The sequence below is a fragment of the Protomyctophum bolini genome (genome assembly GCF_963924005.1).
Source record: "Protomyctophum bolini genome assembly, chromosome: 19".
NCBI classification, from domain to species: Eukaryota; Metazoa; Chordata; class Actinopteri; order Myctophiformes; family Myctophidae; genus Protomyctophum; species Protomyctophum bolini.
In genome coordinates, this window is record NC_137880.1 from 24,049,532 (window position 1) to 24,071,416 (window position 21,885).

Sequence of the window (21,885 nt, forward strand, 5' to 3'; positions counted from 1 at the left end):
CACAGCAGTTAAACAGAGTAAGAGAAGTACTTTAACATACAGTTCGCTACCAAATAATATGGTAGAGACACCAGAACTAAGAGTCAACAGAAGGACATACAAAAAACACCATCAACAATGAATGCACTATACGACAGTTTACACACTATAGCCTACAGAAACCGGCACTATGCAGAAACAAAATCAAGAGATGTTTCATTATAGGATGAAGGTGATTGTATTGATTTGCAGTGACCCTTCCCTCCAAGGAGACAAGTGGACGCAAACCATGCCCGAAAAATGTCCTCCACAGCATAACAGAGCCACTGGACCCCCCTCACTGTAGCGCAGGGGTGCCCAAAAGGTAGATCACGATCTACCAGTAGATCACATAGGTTGTGCAAGTAGACCACATGACATGCTCCTAAAATATATAATACATTTATTTTTGGCATCTACCAATTAAGGTGACTTGATTGATACATGACATAAAAAGGACCTGTCAGCTCAAACCCACAAAGCAATACATTGTTTTCAAGAGTGTTGCAGACAAACATTACAAAGTTAAAAAACCTATGCCAATTCCATTTTGCACTTCTATTTCCCATTTTAAGTGTGTTTGTCTTATACGCCTAAGCTAAGGTAACCGTTTAAAACAATTTTCAGCAATGGGATAATATTTTTGTGGGTGGGTATATCTTGTTGAGCTGGTCAGTTTAAAAGTAGTTCTCGAGTCAAAAAAGTGTGGGCACTGGGCACCCCTGCTGTAGGGTGTCAATATTTAGGCCTGTACATACACCACACATGCACCCACCCACGTGTCAAGAATATGGTGGTGAGTGGTGACCATATACATTTTGTCCCCGTAGAGTAGACCAGCTGCCTATGTAATTGTTTTTGCACCACTGAACTTACGTACAAAGTGTACATTTGTCTTTGTAAGCAGGGGTTTATGCATATGCATTGGAACCCTACAATAATGTCCCTCTTTCTATGTTGTTTTTACTCATGGACTGTTCTTGCTGACACAGTCTGAGCAAGTCCTGCATTGACATTCTCAGCCACCTGAGTCAGAGTTGATCTTGTGCTTTTCCTAATATAATGCAGCAATGAGCCTCACAGCCAATGAATATGCGCACCACAATTTATATATTGTCTCTGTCGGATGGAAACCTCATATGTCCAAAACTGTTTTTCAGGACTTTTCAGGATTCAAATAAAAAAACAGCAAAAGCAATTTACAAAATAAAATAAAACACAAAAGGTTATTATGGAGATCAGAGGTTTCTGCCCAACAGCAACGATATGCTGATGTCTTTCCCATAGATCGAAATGCAGATGTCACTTTGTGACCGAAGCTCCTGCCATCTGTTCCCCAATAGTGAACCCTTTTTCATAGTCACTTTGATCTTTTCCTCTTGCCATCTTGATGCAAAATCAAGGTCAACTGGGCGTGCTCAGCATTTGTATACATGATGCCACAGAGCATGTCATGCCAGGATGTTAATTACTTAATTGTATAATGTAGTAGGTGCATACACCTGTATGGAAGCAGATGCATTTGTTATCTTTCCACACTCATTTATTCAGATTCAGGTTTTTCCTTTAATTTGTCAACTATTTTTGGGGGAGGTTGACTTCATCTACACACCATGATGGAATGTCGTACACACCATAAATAACCAACCAAACAACCTTTTTAACATCTACACTTGAACACCACAATATTACTTTAGCTAGACAAAACGCACCGATAAATAAACTGTGTTACTGTACTTTATCTCAGGGTATAAAAATGCACCTCTTTAGACTCTCAGTGTCAACATTAGGGAACTGAGTAGTTATTTTATTGAGGCAACAGCGTTATGGGAAGTAATTCAGAAAACCTAAACATGTGCCTGAAATCTGAATAATGTATTCTAAAAGATGATTAAATCATTGCTTGGTCTAATCTATTAGTGTTGTGGAAAAGATAAAACAAGGGTTTGTTGACTTACTTACATATTACTTAAATAATCATGATCTCCAGGGCTCTATACTTGGTCACCTCCTTTTTTCCTTTCTATATACGAAATGTTTTCACTGAAAACAGCCGATTTACGAGCTCACAACACGTCGCATGGCTACATGTGAGCTTGTAGCTCTGAAATCTTTGTCAAATGTTTGCCTATTATGACATGCCCAGAATAGGGACTCTAAGGTTATATACCAAATCAATTGACCTTTTTTTAGGGACACGGAATCGATCAAGTTCTGTCGTTCTCAACTGTCGCTTTAAAAGAAAATCATCATGCCTAATCTGTCTGATTCCAATTTATACGCTTACAAACCTATACAGACAACTTTTCTCTTCCATATAAACACAAGACAGGGAATGGGCTACCATATCGATTAGGCAATATCAAGGGAGAGGAAGGTCTGACTGACATAAGCCAGTTCAGCTTGTGAAAATACCATTTTCTGTTTTTGTTTTTTCACCCCATAAATCACTGTGGATAGCTCTGAGAATGTTAAAATGCAGGCTCGCAATTGCTAAAAGAAGCAAATCAATCACATAAATTGACTTGAAGGATGAGAATGAGCCCATTCACTACTGAACTCATGGTATACTTGACATTATACTGCTGACCATTTTAAAAGCATATTAAAGTTTGATATTTTTTTCAGGAAGCCTCTGAATACCCCTGATTATAGCACAGAATATTATAAGTTATAATTGTGTTTTTGCATTTTAAAGCACACATTTATTTGAAAAGAGCTGAAAATAATCCCTGGTGATTCATGAACAAAATCGAAATGATCATAACTTATTAAGCACAAAAATCTAGAGAAAATGTAAGCAACTGCGAAATATAACAAGACCTGTGTGGCCACTATGTATATCTCAGACGCCATGTGGCCAGTCTATATGTCATATTTGGCCAAAGTGCCAGCCCATTCCGATCTCCAGTGACATCCCGTTTAGAATAAAAGTTTTAATGCTGCCACTGGCAGCATGTGCACAATACATTTGGCAGTCCAGCGGTTTGTGAGATGAGCCCTCGACACGCAAACACAGAAACACACATGCACACAGATCCTCCGAGTAGTCAGGAAAATGACAGAAAATGGTCTATGCTCGTGACTGTAGGGTATATAAAGTATAGCCAAAACTGTGAATAGACTGACGTTTTATGGTCATTTAATTGTGATATTGACGTTGGCTTGAAGGCTGTCGCATTTTCTTTACTCTCCATACTTCCTCCTTCCTGCCTCCTTTGTCATAACAAAGAACTGCAAGTCTTTAGATTGTCATATAAAGCCACTCGGGGCATCAATGTGAGAGTTGAGAAAGCATAAGAGAACTTGAGCCTCTTGTTTTAACTTGCTTTTCCTGGCGTGAATTACTGGTCCTTGCTATTTATTGTGCAATTTTCTTTGATGTTCAAATTGCAGGCTGCAAATAACGGAGACAGCAGTCCACTCTTCTAAAGTAAATTATACATGCATCCATTCAGAAAAGAATGCATGGCACTATAGGGAAAATGTAAATAACTATACTAGAAAAGTGAGCCGTTCAATTAAATTAATTGGTTGTTATGACATTTTAGTTTTATTTTTTATTTACACTTGCCGTCTTCCGTCTCTCGCATCTCCAGGTGTTATGGACTGAGATGATTAACAACACCTCACTCGCCCTTTATCAGAGGTGTGTGTGTATGCGTATGTGTGTGTGTGTGTGTGTGTGTGTGTGTGTGTGTGTGTGTGTGTGTGTGTGTGTGTGTGTGTGTGTGTGTGTGTGTGTGCATGCGTGCATGCGTGAGGCGTGTTTATTATAGAAGTCAAAGGTACTTGGATCAGGCTGAAAACTTGCCCAAATATGGAGTCATACAGTACATATATGTTTTCAGGAAATGAAGAAAAACATATATTTTTTTGAACAAAGCAATACTGCCTCATCAAAGTTGGTGTTGTGACTTTGTCAGATACTTGAATGAGAGGGGGAGAGGGGGTGGAGTTAGCTACTTCAGCAGACAGTTTGGGGGTCCAATGGAGTTAACTGGTTTTGACAGAAGCACTTTTAATACTTTCATTGGTTCAATATTTCTTTAACAAACACACAAGACATAAAGGGCTGTATTTTGCGTGTCTTAAGTACCAGGTCTTATTCCATAACTTGAGTAAACTAAAGACCTGGAGGCGTGATCAATGCCATTTGGCTATTCTGAGTGGCCAAAGAGCATTGATCAGTTGATAAGTTAGCTGGTTTCTGCCAGACGGTGACTGACACCGCAGCGTTGCAACTTTTTATTTATATTATTGCGACCGAAGGTCGCAGTTAAATCGAGCATTTCCCCGTCAGTTAGTGTGTCAGGCACCATATGGTGCCCAGGTCTCGTGACATCATGTGACACACTGACATCATCAGGGATGGAGATAGAGACCCTGACGTCATAGTAAATGCGACCTGCTGTCGCAGTTAAGCCCATATATCCCTGATGTCATCACTATTGGCCAGCAACTCTACTAATCTGACCTCAAACCCTTAGATCTCCATATATGGATATATTTCAGAACCTGTTCTGAAATCCCATATCTTGATCCTTTCCCATCCATCCTTCCTCTTCAACGTCTCCCTTTTATACCTGTCCATTCAAATTTCAAACTCTAGACGGGCCTGCCCCAAAGTTATTAATGCAGCCACGCCCGGCAGCCGGCGAAAACTAGAGCTCTCAACAGGCCCGAAAATTAAGGACCGGCCCTACCTGGGCCCTCATCAAACCATTCAAGAGAATGTCCCTGCTACCACCCTTAGATCTCCATATACTGTATGGAGCTGAACTGTTCTGACATTCCATATGATGATCTGACCTCATCAAACCCTGTACACTCAAGATATGCTAGTTATATGGCCAGTACAGAATTCATTCCATGTTGATCTGACCCCCCATGCCAAAGCGCCAGCGCTCACCTGCAGTCTGTCGTCAACGAGGTGGATGCGTGAGGGCGAGGTTGCTTCTCGCCCTCAGGCGTCTTACTGGTTATTACTTGCGCAAGCAGAGCGTGCAAGTAATGTTTTTCGTCAGGTGTGATATGTCCTGTTGTACGTCGGCGCATGTCGACGCAAGTGATTCAATTGGTTCAATTCAACATTGGTTGCTTGCAACGATGAGTCTACTCGCAACCGTTTGGTTGTAAGGAGTTGCATGGCAATTGGCAACCCATTCACGATTATGAATGGTGGCAATATGGATTTAGTTTTTTTGCTTGAGACCCTGTACGTATGTTCTTAGTCTTTCGCTTTGTATTTTGTTTTGTTTCATATGCGTTTCATTATTTCATTTCATGTGTCTTTCATTATTTTGTTTTTTGTTTCATGTGCATTTCATTGGGAAAAACTAGAATCAGTATTTTATGTGTTATTGCAAAATCAGGTTGTTGTCATTTGATTCTTTTCAAATCAGCCAGCGTCCATTGAGTCCGTAACCCGTGTTTACTAAATATCTCCGCCAGGCCGAAAGCCAGGCACAGAGATTATGCTTTTGCCCCGTCTGTGTGTGTGTTTGTCTTTATGTGCGTTGTCCCATACTAATTTCACAAACCACTGAACCAATTCGATTGGCGCAAAACATGTTGTGCATGCTGCCACCAGCAGAAGGAAGTCACTCCCTGAATGTTATTTTATTTTATTTTTATAAATTCATATGACACACTGTTCCTTGGTGGTCCAGGCTATGGGATACATGGACGCAAGCTGCCCGTCCAGAGTATGGGCTCTAGATCAGTGGGTGTGTCATTTGACACCAGGTTTACAATTCCTCAAACAGACGCACGCACGCACAAGTATGACGTGCGCACGTGTGTATGCGCACTGCCCACACACACAAAGACAGAGAGAGACACATAGGCTATGCCACACCACTAACAGACTGAACTCATGAGAGTTGTGAACTCACGTGTTATAAACCTGTAGATCTGCTATCTTCAGCGAGCAACTCCGGCTTATGATGGAGTATAAATCATGTTTTATTTAGTTCTGTTTTGAATGTCGTTCGACACTGAGTCAGTGTACACAGTGCAGGCAATAATGCAACAATAGTTGCAAGAGTAGATCGACAGCTCTTGTCTAACCTCGGAAAGACGGAAACCCAGACGTTTTAGCTCTTGTCTAGCATCTTTATCATTTTGAACGGTGTTAATTGGAGCCATGTCTTTTTCGAAGTGATAGGTGATAGCTAATCATGTTGTGCGATCTACTGTAGAACATTTGCGTTATTGAGGTTTGTGTGGTCTGTCAGTTGGAATTTTGCAATAGTTTATCCTTTCTTTTTTTTAACTACATTGCTACATCATATTGGATTTTATGGTGAAGTTTGGGGTGGTTGTAGAGAGTAGTACAGTGTTGCCTTGCAGTAATGATATGTTGCCAAAGTACTGTAACAACACAGTCTGCCTACAGAGATGAGATCAGTTTACTGGCACTCTGGTGCCAGGAGGACAACAGCCTCACCTTCAACGTCGACAAGACAAAGGAGCTGATCGTGGACTTCAGGGTGCAGTGGAAAGGGTCAGTGAGTTCAAGTCCCTTTTAGTACACATCAAGGAGGAGCTCAAGTGGGACACACACCTGTGAGGAAAAAGGCCCTGCAGCGACTATACTGGTTTTGCCGCCTGAAGAAGTACTGAGTTACCCGCATCCTCAGATTGTACTACAACATGAAAGCTGTGTTACAGGCTGGTATGGAATCTGTACTGCATGAGAAAAGACAAATCTACAGCGGGTGGTGCGATCTGCAGCATAATAGGAGGCAAGCTCCCCTCGCTCCAGGAAGTGCAACTACACGAAGAGTTGTGTCGTCAAAGCTCAGCGCATCATCAAGGACCAAGGCACCAATCCAGTTACAAATTGTTCAAACCTCTACAGTCTACAGCCTATAACGACCGTAGCTAGGCAAGGCGGCCTACCGTAGTATCAAGAGCCAAAGCACCTTGGCAATTTTATGAGCAGCTTCCACCCAGCTAGCATCAGACTGTTGAACATGCCTGGCTGTCATCAGGCTGCCCTTGAACTTTTGCTTTCCTCATGGACCCATCTGGGTTATACCAGTACAACAACCTTTTGTGGACTATGTGGCTGAACTTGCCGATATACTCACACAGGCCAGTAACGGATACCATGCTTTACTCTGCGTGGAAAGTCTTGTGACACAAGGTTACATGTTTGGATATTAAGATGGAGATGTTTTTCCTTCCCTTGCCCCCTCCCCCTCTTCTTTCTTTTCTTTCTATTTCTGGAAACAATCAAAACGATGGAGCTTGCACAAAAACTAATTTCCCTCACTGTTTTTGTGACACTGAAGATGATTCTGATTCTGTATGAAAATTATGATTACTTATACATACATTTCACTATAACCACAACTTCGGTCTCACACCTAACCAAAGGGATTTTCGTGTCGCTCATGTCTTTAGCTTCAAAACCTTGTCATACTCTCTCTGTCATGCGGTCTCGGAGTAGGCTATCCAGTTTCTGCCTCCTTTGACACGTGCGGTGTCAGGTTAGTATAGAAATCTGACAGTGCTTCTGTCAATGAGAAATTTAATAGCATCTTTTGCTTTACATTGTGTAATTACAAATGACTGACATTACAACTGTGATTTCTTTTAGAAGCAAATAAAGTCAACATGTGAATGCAGCGTGAACTGAGATCAGGATTATTATTTATTTTTGTATTATTTGTGTAGCCCTCTGCGTCCTGGTAGCCTATACTTGATCATGCTGTGAGGAACATGTAACATTGTTATTGTTACAATAATGTAATTTCATCTATGCTGCTATGACCAACATTTGCGTTTATTTAGCCTAACTCTTTGAGCTCTGTTACTCAAACAATGCCACTATCATAGGACCCACGCTTTACGCTACAGTATTACAATAACACCTCATCTAAAAAGAAAAAAACACGTTATCAACACAGCCTACGCCTAGTACCGATTCTCTAATCAACACAATCCTTCCATGACATAACCACTACCCAGTCATTTTACCCACACGATATTTACATACGTATAATACATACATGTATTATACAGTACAGTACACACATCTCTGCCAATGTTCCTTTCTGCCTCTTACCAGGTTAGTAAATAAACAACGGTTCCCGAGCCATGTCAGAAGTTGGAACGGAAGCCTATCTCTGTAGTGTGTGATGCAGCTTGATGTACAAGTTATTAAGTACACCCCCTGGACACTCAACCACAAATCCACTTACCAGGGATCTTGGCCTAATGAAACAGGAAAAAAATCTGCTTCTTCAACAACAATGGATACATTGGCTGCCCCATTCGCACCTTTTACCAAGCTACAAAAGCTGCCGAGACACATAGGCTAGTGTGTGTGTGTGTGTGTGTGTGTGTGTGTGTGTGTGCGCGCGCGCGCGCGTGCGTGCGGACTGTACGTGCGTGTGTGTGCAACAAAGTCGCAAATTGACACGTCGGAACCAGTTGATTTTCAACACAGTGTTATGGTGTTAGGTAAGTAAAGGCTGGTATAGTGCTTTGTTACTGTTGTTTTATGGTCGCTTGAATTATTGCATTTGTCACGAGTTTGCTCTCATTCACTAGGCTATATAGTATCTGATTATTTTAAGTCTATACTTGTGTGTGTTTGCGTGTCTAAAACTACAGCTGTGCAGTGTGCACATGCACACATGTAGGTGTGCGTGCACGTCGTGCATGCGCGTGATGTCATTCAAATGCTGTGGTACCGAACATTACACTGCCCTGGGTAAGCAAACCCATTCAGAGATCTGCCCACCCTTGTAGTTAATTGATATTTTATATTGGGACAGGGGCAGTGAGGGTTCGGAGATGGTGAGGCACTCATTCTATGATTGGGGGGCTCTTTAAATATAGTTTTGGAGACTAGGCTGCCCCAGGGGGCAAGTGATCCTCCCCATCACTGAACTTGTTGGACGACTAATGCTCTACCAGTTAGTTGAAGAATATCAAATTAATGATGCACTCAATTTAACCATTTTGTTGTTTTCACATTTCGCTCTTTCAAAATGACTTCAGGGGATGGTGGCATTTATTTTCAGAGTGAAATATGGATGGATTGAATGGTAAAGCGATGAAAAGATATTCAGTAATCAGGCCAGAGCTTGGCTACTGTCTCATTTACTTTCAGGATTAATGACTGGATGCTTTAAAGGGGAAATGGCACTCGATGTAAGATTTAATTACCATGGACTTGGACAGTTAAATGTCCATTTGGTCAGCTTGAGAACCTTTTATCACTGTTTGATCTGTATACTAGGCTACTGAGCTTTGTTTACCATGTACAGAAAACAATTGCTTGACTCTCTGACTCAACTGAATGTACAGTAGTAAATTAAAAATGTTTCTGTATTTATGAGAAGGTTGGCTCATGGGAGAAGCAACTCTGAATAGACTGCTATAGGCTGTAGTCCTAAATCCTGGAAGTGACTTTGCAATGGATTACCTCTGCAGATTTCCAGTGCTTTAAAAAAGAAAATAATTTATGAAGACAACATCACGTTTTGTACAACCTTTAATATCTCAACCGTGAATTTTGAAGCTGTTATGTGCATTTGTATTCATCTTTATCCCATTCTGGGCGGGAACCCCTTTTGGTGTTTTAACTAAGCATTATGTTATACTTTAGCTATTGAAAAATAGCAGATCTACAAGCTCATAGCGTGCCACCGAGTGGCGTGCTACGAGCTTGTAGGTCTGCTATTTTTTTAAATCCTAAAAATGCAGCACAAATCTTTGAATATATATTCTTTCAGAGCTTAGTTATTATATTAATTGTGCAGTTCAAAGTGAGTAGATTTATAATGTTGAACAAAACTAATATCATAAGCCTTTGTTTACAGAGCTTATTTTTTTAACCGCTTAAGCCCTATTTATTTATTTTCCTTTGATTTGTTATAATAGACTAAATTGATTATTCATATTAAGCACTCAAGCCTGCAAATTTATTTGTTTGTATCTTGCATCATTATTGCATCATGCAATGAGAAAATAGCCAATCTACAAGCTAACAGAGCCTGTAGATCTGCTATTTTTTACTTTAAATTTTCATTCATCGCAAAACTTTGAAATAATCGTGGCATTGATTTGAAGCCAAACTGCACAACATACTGCTGTTTATTGTTCCTCAATGGGAGGACAGAGTGAACTCTTCCCACGTGTGGGACATGACAGTCAGTGGTTAACCGGTTAATGGCTCTCCTCTTCAGAGGACATGCGGTGCAACATCCTTTCCAAATCAAATATGTGGATCATAAAATCTGATTTCCTCACTGGATCGGTTCGAGGCTCAGGTTACTGCCGGCCGCCACCGGTGCAGTTAGCCAGCAGGGCACCAGACAGTTGAAATTAATGACGCTACTGATGGGCAAAGGAGAAGGCGAGAGGGAAGGCGGTTTCAGAGGCAGCAGGAGAGGAGGAGGAGGGTGGAGGTGAGAGAGTCAGAGCGCTACATGTGCGGAGGTGTGATGCTGCCTGCGAGAATGATGCTGAAGACGCAGAGCTTCCAGGCAAAAGAGGCAAGCCAAAGTGCCAGTTTGTGGATGCAGTGAGAGAGGACACACGGGTGGCTGGAGTGACAGAGGAAGATGCAGAGGACAGGATGAGATGGAAATGGACGATCCGCTGTGGCGACCGCGGGAGCAGCGAAGAAGAAGTTGAAGGAGACGAAGAATTAAGAGCCGTGGAAGAAAGGAGACAAACAAAGATGCCGTTTCCTGACAGCCTGGAGAAATAGATTTTATTACATATTTCCTCAGCTGTGTCTGTCACGGACACAGCTGAGGAAATATGCAATAAAATATGCAGAGATTTGGAGATTTCTGCCGTAGAGATGTCTACTGTAACCCATACAATGGAGTTCAATGGTGTTCGGTTTGTCAAATGATTACATTTGAAAAGATTGTGTCCCACATTAAAGCTGTACAGAGATGTAAAAGTTCTATTTGTTAAAGGAGCAGTTCACACAAAATACAAATCCCATTTTTCCTTCTTGCCTCGTGAGTTCCATAGATATTTTGAACATTGTTCTGCTGAGAACTATTTTCTAGCAAAGTACACCAACCGTCTAGTGTCTACCATGAGCACAACACTGTCATACATCAAAGTAATTATGCATTGATTCGATTGTGTACACTCTGCTAAAGTAAGAAACTGACCAAACAACCATCCCAACACAACACTGAGCAAATATGCAATCTATCCATGCAGCCTGCCTCACAATTATGGATCTGTGTCATCTCAGACTGTGGTCTCATAGGCCATTATGACTTGAGTATTGAAATTGAACTTTGGCAGGAATCCATTAAAAAGGTAGCTGTAATCGTGTTCTCCACACTTTAATTTTGAAGCACCTTTTATTAAGCATGCTGCGATTGCCATTATCGTCGTGTTGACTGACTGCCGGCTCTAGTCTGCACCGCCTGATAGCGCAGGGTGTGAGTCATTAATACACTACTAATTCGCCACTAAAGCTTTGTGATAATTAAGACATTTATGGAGCTTTATGGTGAATCAGCAAAGTGTTGTCTAGCATGTGGGATCAAAGAGAGCTCCAATCCAAACTACAGGCCTACTGAACAAACCCCAGAGGATTAATGTTCAACTACAATAAACTGAAGTGTGTCAAAGAGTAGTCTAACACTTTTCCCCCCTGTTTAGACTAAAGGGAAGAAAATGTGAAACCCTGGGGGGGTAAAAAGCAAACAGCAGCTACACTGCAAACTCCTGAGGCTCTGAAAGTGGACAATAGACCCTAAAAGGTTTTTATGGTTTCAGAATTAAACCCTGCACACTGAGGATTTTACAGTGTTAGTCATTTATGGTAGCGGCAAATAGTTAGGCATTTATGGGAGACAACTCAGAGGGAAAATAATCACAACAGGATGGACAGGATGTTGTCCATAACACAATGATAGAAAGCTCAAATCTCAAATGACTTAATGAGCAAGCAGGAAACACAATTCATCCAACTATAGAGAAACTTCAATGACTCTCCAGATCCAGCACTATGAAGCCTGCTGCTTCATCGTAGATATGCCCTGATAAATCAGACCATATGCAGATAGGGTCTATATCGATCCATATGGAAAAGGAAACACCAAACCAATGGAAATTGACACATTAAAAGCAAACGATATGGTATTCTCCACTCGGTGCACAAAGGTTCTCAGAAATATACAGTGAAAAGAGAGGATAAATCTATTATGATGCTAAGCTGATTCTAAATGAAATTCTAAATGTGTTTATATTATAAGAAAAATAAAGAATGAATAACTATATTATAACTATAAAACTATAGAAAGAATGTAAGCTATAAATGGTATAAATGAGTATGGATTCACATGGACCCATATTCTCATCCCTCATCACTTTACTTCAGCTGACAAACAAATCCACTGTCAAATGAGATAAACCTATACTGCCAAAGCAGTAGGCCCACAGAAGCTATGAGCAAATTAGCAATAAATATATGCAATTATAGTTAATATAAAATAGCAATAATACTGTATACAAATATCCTGTTCTGTAGGCCTATAGACCGTTGAACATGGCTTACCGGCAATATGGATTAATATTTAGACATATTCACACCTGTCAACTTATTTCCAATACTACAGTGCACATTTTCACCCTTTCATCATCATTGCCTCAATTATGATCAACTGACAAACAAACCATACAAAAGCTGTGGTTTCTTCAGTCATGATTTGTTTGGTCATTCGTTTGAATTATGACCTCGATGGACACTTCTGTCTGTCTTAAGTTGGTACGGGCAAGCAAGTTGGGATATTGGAAGGTGATGTGTAGCCAGGTATGCAACCATGACATGTTGAGTTAGGCTACAATACAAATGTCTGTCATACATCACATCATGTGTTAAGTTCACTTGCCCTCGAAATGAATCAGGCTAAATACAATATGCACAATTCTTATATAGGCTACTTGTCTTGTTGATTACAAAATAAATAAGAATGTAGGCCTACAGTATTCTTGCCACTGTAGGTTTATCATCATTGTGACAAATGACAATGTCACAAACAATGATGATGATGATGAACAGAGTCTAAATTTGGAATTGGACCATTGTCGCATTAGCTTTGCACTTTCGAGGTGGGTTCGTTGGTTGTTTGGTAGGGTAGGGAGGAGGGGGGAACACATCGCACACAGACAGTGTGATCAAGTACCACTCCCAGGGATTCTCCTCTACATACATCGTCGATGGCCATTCGCCCGAGTCTAATGTCGAACACAGGGGAAAAACGCCTTTCACAGCCGCCGGGGAGGACGCTCCTCCTGGGCTATATATGACACAAGCACGCTTCACCTCAAAAAGGCATCGAGACGAGAACAGCGGAGAATGATAAACAGAGACAAGACAACCGCTTTACTCACCGTATAGTAGATCTCTGTCTGACAGCAACTATTCTCTTCTATAGTCTAATTGGCAGTGAGGGAATAACAGGAGAGCTCGAATGACCGACCGGGGATCCAGCAGGCAGAACACCTTGTTTTCCAGATGGTTCAGGCAGGCAGGGAAAAAAGCCCAAGTCCCCGCGTGTGTGTGTGGTGGAGAGACGTGAGGAAAAGAGAGATACGGGAGCCAGTTTCCAACCTCTCCTCTACTTGAACCCGTCGGTTGAACGTCTTCCGTTCCGCGAAACGGCAATGTCGCCCGATCTACTGCCAGATACCGTAACGTAAGGCTAGTAGTCACTCACTGCACGAGGAAGCATTCCCGCAACAATACCTCTCCTTCTGATAGTAATAATAATATTAATACAAAAAACAAAAGGTAATAGCGATCTTCTCAAAAGCGAAACGAGCTCGCTGCTCCCTCTGTTTTAACGTCCCATCCACTGTCTTCAACGCAAGAAGAGAAGTGCCTGGCAGGCTGGCACGCTGGTATAGTCTAGTGGTGGTGGGCAGTTGAAATGTCGACAGGGCTGCTCTGCTCTGCTGGGGGAATGGATACAGTAGCCTAGTGTACACGCACACGCATTACGCACGCACAGCCACACACACACATACACATTCGCGTCGCTTATCCGTTACTTACACGCATGGTACATTGCTCACACAGCTTTCAGTTTGCGCACTAACCTACCACCAGCCAGGCTCCGAACTCAGCAACTACGCGCAACATAGAGCTAACTGCGGCTCTTTCTCAGGAAGGAGAGACCGACTGTGTGGCGGCATGGCATGTGAACTTGAAGTCTTGGAAACGTGTTCTTCTGTGAGGCAGAAAATAAGATAATTCAGTAGCTCTGTTCTAAGGATCGCAGCTATTTTACATAACTGAAGATCCTCATCCTACTTCTGTGCTCGAACATGTGATGTCAACATGGTGACTGGTGAGTCTTTTTTAAAGGGGTATGAACGGCAGTGTCGAGTCACTAGAGAGGCTGTATACTGGACCGATGTTACTCACTCCATCTGAACTTTTCGGGGGTCTAGCTCTGTGTGCCTCTGTTATGTGTGGAGGTGCAGGCTGGAAGCACCTTGCAAGTGACAGTCCTGCTGTGTTGGCCACGCGGAAGCACATGCCCCGCAGGGAGCCCCACTGTGGTCACTGGTCAGTGACTGAGGGAGTTAAATAAAGGGAAAATCCACTCAAATGCATGTGGAATTCAAGTTACGATCACGTACGATATTGGACAGTTAACTAGTAATTCAATCAATGAATCGAAATGGAAGGAAGTAGCCAGACAAACTCGGACAAATTTAATACAGAGCTTGTTTCTCTTAGCATTATGAGTCACTGTGCACTATAGTACCTCAAATGTGTCATAATTTATGACACATTTGAGGTAGTGCACAGTGACTGCATGCATGCAATGACTAGTCCTATATAAGGGAGATGAATGGATAGCGATATAGCCTAAACTTACAGGTATGTTTTTCAAATAAAACCTCTCTAAATCTTTATATTTGTCAGTGATGACAAAGTAAACATGGCTTGAGTAGCCAATAGCCATGCAGCCCTGCCTGTGATGGCCAGGCTGTTTCTATGGCCAGACTGAGACTGCAAAAACTAAGAAAAGAACCCTAAACTCATCTGCTCCAAAAGTTATACTTTATTAGTCAGAAAAGGAGAAAATAACTTGCACACTCATCTGCTCCAAAAGTTATACATTATTGTCAGAAAAGGAGAAAAGAACCCGCACACTCATCTGCTCCTATATAAAGTATAGCTTTGCAGGTGCATGTGCAGGTTCTTTTCTCCTTTTCAGACTGAGACTGTGTCCATACAGCCAAAAACATTGTCAATGTTTATCTCGGTTTTCTATCACTCACAGTGGTCAGGTGTTCTGTCACCATGGGCCCATCTTTTTATGGTCATCTAGTCAAGTAGAATTCTAATCTGCTTTGTAATTTATGTGCTCTAATATTTGGTGTACATTTTGTTTTTGTTTTATGGTAATTAGGATGAGCCACATTGATTGCTATCTGTCCTGAAGCCCAATCTGCCTTCTCTCTCTCTCTCTCTCTCTCTCTCTCTCTCTCTCTCTCTCTCTCTCTCTCTCTCTCTCTCTCTCTCTCTCTCTCTCTCTCTCTCTCTCTCTCTCTCTCTCTCTCTCTCTCTCTCTCTCTCTGTCTCTGTGGTGTGGACTGGTGTTCCTCTATTGAAATTGACATTGGGGAATGCTGACCAGGAACTAGCTCTGGTCCATACTCCATAGCTCTAATGCCTTAATGCAACGGCAGCAAAGGGCATAGGGCTATGAACCAGACATTGAACATATAAACCCCCAGTTTCACAGAAAATATGTATACCGTACCATACGTAACAGTAACACCACAGATGTGGGTGCTTGTGTTTACTTGAAAACACAATCTAGTGAACACGATAACAAACGTTTGTTGTAGGTCTACATCATATGAATTCAGTAGAATTAGCTTATATATTCTTATTTTAGAAAAAATAGCAATGAGAACATTTATTCTTTATCATTATGATAATTTAGATCACAGTCTTCCCTGCCCTATAGTATGTGCTCACTGCTCAGATAGCAATTAAGTGGGATAGTTGCACTACCTAAATTCTGGGACATATAATGGTTTTGAGCCATTTATGTCTTCTCCAAAGCGGCCGACACCTCATGTTAAGGCATTTCCAGGGAAAGGTTTCTTCTTGTTCACAATGTTTCCATTAACATGTAACACACTATCTGTTGAATGATGAATCCCCAGCTTTTAATCATTGCCAACATGTCTTTATGATGATGATAATGATGATGATCATTATTAATGTATATTATTTTTGCATTTCATCATGAAACATTAGGCCCATGTACAGTCCCATTCAGTCTGAGAAAATCCATTCAAACTGGGATTATCACACTAACAGGCTGCCGCTGCAAAATGAATGTGTTATTTTCACCCTGAATGAGAGTTTAGGAATGGCCCTGTTGCTCATTCAGAGTTAAATTAACAAGTCATATAAATTCAGCCTTTATTTTTGCATTAGCCTATATACTTCATTTACAGAAATAGCCATGCGAAAATCTATTCTATATCATTATAATTATAATTATTTACATAATAGGTTTTCATAATAGTAGTTTTCACTGCTCGTGTGTTTTCTGCCTTATTCTGTGCTCACTCACTATTGGGATGAGAGTTATGGGACGACGATATTCCCATTCAGTGTTAAATGAGCACTCAGTTAGCATTATGAGGTTCATAGGAATATGTATTTTTGACAACCCAAGACAACAGTACACTAAACAGTTTAATATTTAAATGTTATTATTCAAATCTATTCAAATATGTAGTTGAGGTAGCCAGTACCCAAGTGCGAGGGTCCAATGTATCAGCAGAAGCTATTAAAGCTGGAACACATCTAGGCCTTTGAAATCGAGTGCAAGGTAGGGAGGAGGCACCCATATGAATATATAAATATTGGGTGGGATGATTTGCCATCTCACAATCCCCCTTCTTAAATGGGATCAGATGAGACTCTAATTGTAGGTTTCTCTGTGCGGTGATGCAATCTCTCCCCTCTGGCTGTTGTAGTTTACACACTCATTCATTTGCCTAAGGCTTTATCATGTGCTAGAGTTCCTGCTTTTAGCACAGAGACACCTCAGTGGGCCACCATGCCTTATTATGGAAAATGAACAGATTGGCATTCTAAACTTTCTATTATAGCTTGAATTCAAATATATAAATGTGAAATAAAGCATGTAAAATAATCAACCCTTGGGCCTTGACCCATCAGACATAAATTATTACAGACCAATTATACCAGTATCACTCCATTCCTTTCTTTCTAAAACTGTTCTCTCCATCTCACACAAAAAAACGGTTGGATCCCAACCCGTCATGATTATAGCAGGCTAAATAGCAGTGGAGTGGGCAACTTCTCGCAGTCACAGAGGTACTCCATGCTGCCCTGGCTGCCTCCCACTCCTCTGTCCTCATCCTTCTTGACCTGGTTGATGTCTAACTGTGACTGTTTTGATGTCTAGAGAAGACTGACTGTGAGCTTCTCTTTTCCCCTGGAAAGTTCTGCCCCCTGCAGGATCGTTCCATTTCCATCAACAACACATGGGTGGATCCTGTTTCAACTGCCAAGAGCCTGGGTGTGGTACCTGGAAGTCAGCTGTCCTTCATGACACAAACATCCATTGCAACAATCACTCACAACATCTGAAGAATCAGACCCTTCCTCACCAAGAGTCTGCCCAGCTCTTTAACCAGGAGTCATCTCCAGGCTTGACTATTGCAACTCCCTCCTTTCTTGTCTCCCGGCATACTCACTCAAGACCCTCCAAAGCCAAATGATCCAGACCAGAGTGGCATGCTTCGTCTTCAACCTCCCAAAATGTTCACGCATCCCCCCTTTTTTAAGTCATTGTCACAGTACAAAACAATGGTGATCAAGGGCATGGCACCCCCTACCTTCAGGACGCGATCCAACCCCCCGCACAACTTACCGCTCACTACAGTAAATCAGCGAAGCAGGAAATCGTTCTGGACACTCTCTAGGCCTAAAACAGCTTGGCCATCTCTCCACTTGTCCTGGAGTCTTTTCCCTACTGACTCCCGAACTTATCTCCCGGCATAAACACAGTTAGAACAGCAGACTCACTCACCATTTTCTGCTGCAGTCTGAAAGTCACACTCTTATAGCACTTTCTTTCCTTGTATCCCTTCTTGTCACCCAGGCTAATTGCGGCCATAGGTTGCAAATTACTATGAAAACCTGCAGAACCTGTCAGTCCGTCCGTCAATCCGTCACACCACCATATATGGTCGTCAGTCCGTCACGCCTCGTGACACACTCCATATATGGCTGTCTCCATATATGAAGATCATGACTGACCTCATCAAACCCTGGATAACCATACATGGAAATGACTGGATCATATGGAGCCGGCCAGCAACCTCAAACCCTTGGATCTCCATATATGGAGCAGACCTGTTCTGACATTCCATATGTTGATCCTTCCCCACCCGTCCTTCCTCTTCGATGTCTCCCTTTTGACTGATACGTACCTGTCCATTCAAACTCTAGACGGACCTGTCCCAAAGTTATTAGTGCAGCCGTGCCCGACAGCCGGTGAAAACTAGAGTTCTCAACAGGCCCGAAAAGTAAGGCCTGGCCCTACCTGGGCCCACATCAAACCCTGTACACTCAAGAAACTTCTCCCTATGCCACCCTTAGATATATGGAGCTGACCTGTTCCGATCTGACCACATCAAACCCTGTACACTCAAGACACGCTCCATATAATATGGCCAGTAGAGAATTAATTCCATATGTTGATCTGACCCCGCATAAAGCTCCAGCGCTCGCCCAACAGTCTGCCGTCACCCAGGCGAATGCATGCACGCTTCTCGCCCTCAGGGCATCTTACTGGTTATTCTATGCAGATATACAGTATATTGGTTGCTAGGTCATGTATTTTGTTATTTGGATTTGTTTTTCTTGACCACAAATGCTATGAATTCTATTTAGATAGCATGTTGAGACGATAGGTTTGATATTCACCTGGTGTGAAGCCTTGAATTGCTTTTCCTTTTACTCTACTTATGGGATAATTTACCCTGTCGTTTGTTGGCTCCAGGGTTCATGACATTTACTCAGGTTTTGCGCTTGCAAGCTCAGAAGGGACAGCAGCCACATGAGAATCGAAAGGTCCCCAGCTTGATCCACGTCTCCTCCTGGGTTAGTGTCAAAGTGTCCTTGGGCAAGACACTTAACCCCCAACTGCTCCCGATGAGCAGGTGGGTGCCTTGCATGGTTTCGTCTATCATCTGTGTACTGTGTGTGTGTGTGTGTGTGTGTGTGTGTGTGTGTGTGTGTGTGTGTGTGTGTGCGCGCGCGTGCGTGCGTGCATGTGAATGTGAATGGCTGAATGTAATGCACGTAAAGCGATTTGGATAAAAACGCTAAATGCACCATTCCACTCTGTATAAGAGCATCTGCTAAATGCCTTAGCTGCCATTTTAAATTCCTTATTTGTATTTGTATGCTCATATTTCCCCTCTTTGTGTTCAATTTTGCTCTACATCTTACTGGTATCTGTCCCCAAGCAATGAAAATGTTTGAGATACTACAGCACTTTGTTGAAACTCCTTCCTGAAGGAAACATAGCGGTGTGCAGATTCTATGTCTGATGTTTGCCTGTCTGGCGTCCTATAGTTTCTATTTATATGTGACTGTTGTTTGTTGACTATTGGGGCGCCAGTTCTCAATGTCTGGCCCGAGGACCTACAGGGGTCGTCCTCAGTGGGGTTCCAGGGTGGTCCCTGTTTTTCTTGTGGACATATCAATTTTGGGGTCCTTGACATGAACATGTTTGAGAACCACTAATGCATGACTATTCTTGCTGTTGCTTGTTCATGCTTACTCTGATTTCGCACTCGCACAGCTAAAACCTAAATTGTAATTTCATTTGGGATACTGGTTTGTTTGTTCAGGTGTTTTCGGCACCCTCTGCTGGACAAATTTGCAGCCAGTGTGCCAGACAGATGGACTGATTTATTATTTCAATATAATAGTTTCATAATTGCTTTCCAGCTCATGATAAAGTTAAGTATCATGCTTAATTAAAGTTTAAATCCCAATGTCTATGTCCTACACCAGATTCAAGCTCTTGTCTCCAGTGTGGAAGAGCAGAGATTCTCCGTTGGTAAGTCTTATGACCTCAGCTTTTCACAGGCTCTGAGGCTCTCGCAACAGCACGATGGGATTCAGCTTAAAAATGTCGTTTATTTCTGTGTTTAACTTGTTGCCAGTACACTTTGATGATGTCACATGATCACATGTGGGAGCTTAGTGGAGAGTACCCTGCCTTCCTTCACCCTGTCCTGTTTAGGTCAAAAGAGACAGAGAGAATGGGAGCCAGCCATAAAAAGTAGACAGAGGCCTGTTTCTTCATTTATCTAAAAAGTAATTCATAGAATAACAAAGATAAAGTGCCCCTCGGGGCACAGGTATCCACCAGGGCAGGTCAGGTTGTGGCCTCCTGGTGGCACTATAATAGGCCAATGTGACAAGGGTGCCATTTCTTCTTCCTTGGATGGCAATTGGATGATTTGAGGTTTTTCGAAAATCCACCTGTTGGTGGTGCTATAACAAGCCAATGTGAAAAGGGTGGGATATATTCCTCAGCCTAGTAGGAAAGTCCGTGAAAGATTTCACTTAAATTGCATGCTGCGTTCATGATTTGAGGAGGATGTTCAAAACAGGCCAATCCCGCAAACATATCGGACAGATCCGGCTTGAACACATGACTATAGAGATAGTGTGTAACCATTTGTGGGATTTTTGGACAGAATCTGGAGGAGTAATATAAAGAAATGTTTTTCAACAGTCACAAAATTTGGGGCAGAGGTTCATCATTGGCATCCAGGGAGTGTGTGTGCAAAATTTGGCATCAACCGGGTTAACGGTGCCGGAGATTAGCTGTACACACACGGACGGACACACACACACACACACGGACGGACACACACACACACACACAGTGTGTGTAGTACAGTATCATGCAGCACATTTATACTTTAGTTTTTTGTGTTTTTTCGTAAATGAATGGAGAAGGAGAGAATGTCTGCACACTGTTGAGTAGCTCCCACTGGAAATTTATAACAAGCCGCTGTTTGCAAACAGCGGCTGTCTTCCTTTAATAATACAATTTCCAGTGGGAGCTCAACAGTGTGCAGACATTCTCTCCTTCTCCTGTACGTATCTTTTTGTTCAGCACCTGAACGTTTTTTAGAGATGTGCAAACTATTTTTGAATTTGAATCCTGAAAAGTAACAGTTTTGAACATATGAGGTTTCCACCCGACAGATAAAATATGGAAATGAATGTGTTAAAATGAGATTTGAGGATGTCAGTTGATGTTTTTACATGTTCCTCATGTACAGTACTACAGACCAAACAATTCTGTTTATAATGGTAATTTTAGAACTGGTTGGAAATGTAGATATTCCTGTGTTCAAAATAGTCCTCCTAGATAAAGTAGTAAGTGAAATTAATTATTGTCTCCACCAGGCCGAAGGTCTCCACCAGGCCGAAGGGAGTATGTTTTGCACTCCGTCTGTCTGTGTGCGTCCGTCTGTCCATCTGTGTACAGCTAATCTCTGGCACCGTTAATCCGGTCGATGCCGAACTTTGCACACACGCTCCCTGGATGCCAACAATGAACCTCTGCCCCAAATTGTCCAGAACGGCCTTTTATAGCGCCACCAGGAGGCTGACTTTTGTAAAACGCATTTTTACTCCTCCAGATTTTGTCCAAAAATCCCGCAAATCGTTACACAGTATCTCTATAGTCATGTGCTCAAGACGGTTCTGTCCGATATTTCATATTAATATATAATTGGCTAATATTGGCTTTCAAAGTTTGCAGG

General features: G+C 42.0%; 2 protein-coding genes across 2 annotated transcripts in view; both read right to left on the reverse strand.

The window, feature by feature from the left end:
- The window catches only part of LOC308334628 (bromo adjacent homology domain-containing 1 protein-like), a 34,724-nt gene extending 20,853 nt beyond the window's left edge, over positions 1-13,871 (reverse strand). Inside the window, exon 1 of the mRNA XM_080791432.1 lies at positions 13,411-13,871. The gene's annotated coding sequence lies outside the window, so the exon portion shown is untranslated. The remainder of the gene's footprint in view (positions 1-13,410) is intronic.
- Positions 1-21,885, reverse strand: part of prpf39 (PRP39 pre-mRNA processing factor 39 homolog (yeast)) — a 114,178-nt gene that overhangs the window by 69,936 nt on the left and 22,357 nt on the right. The gene's annotated exons all lie outside the window — the stretch shown is intronic.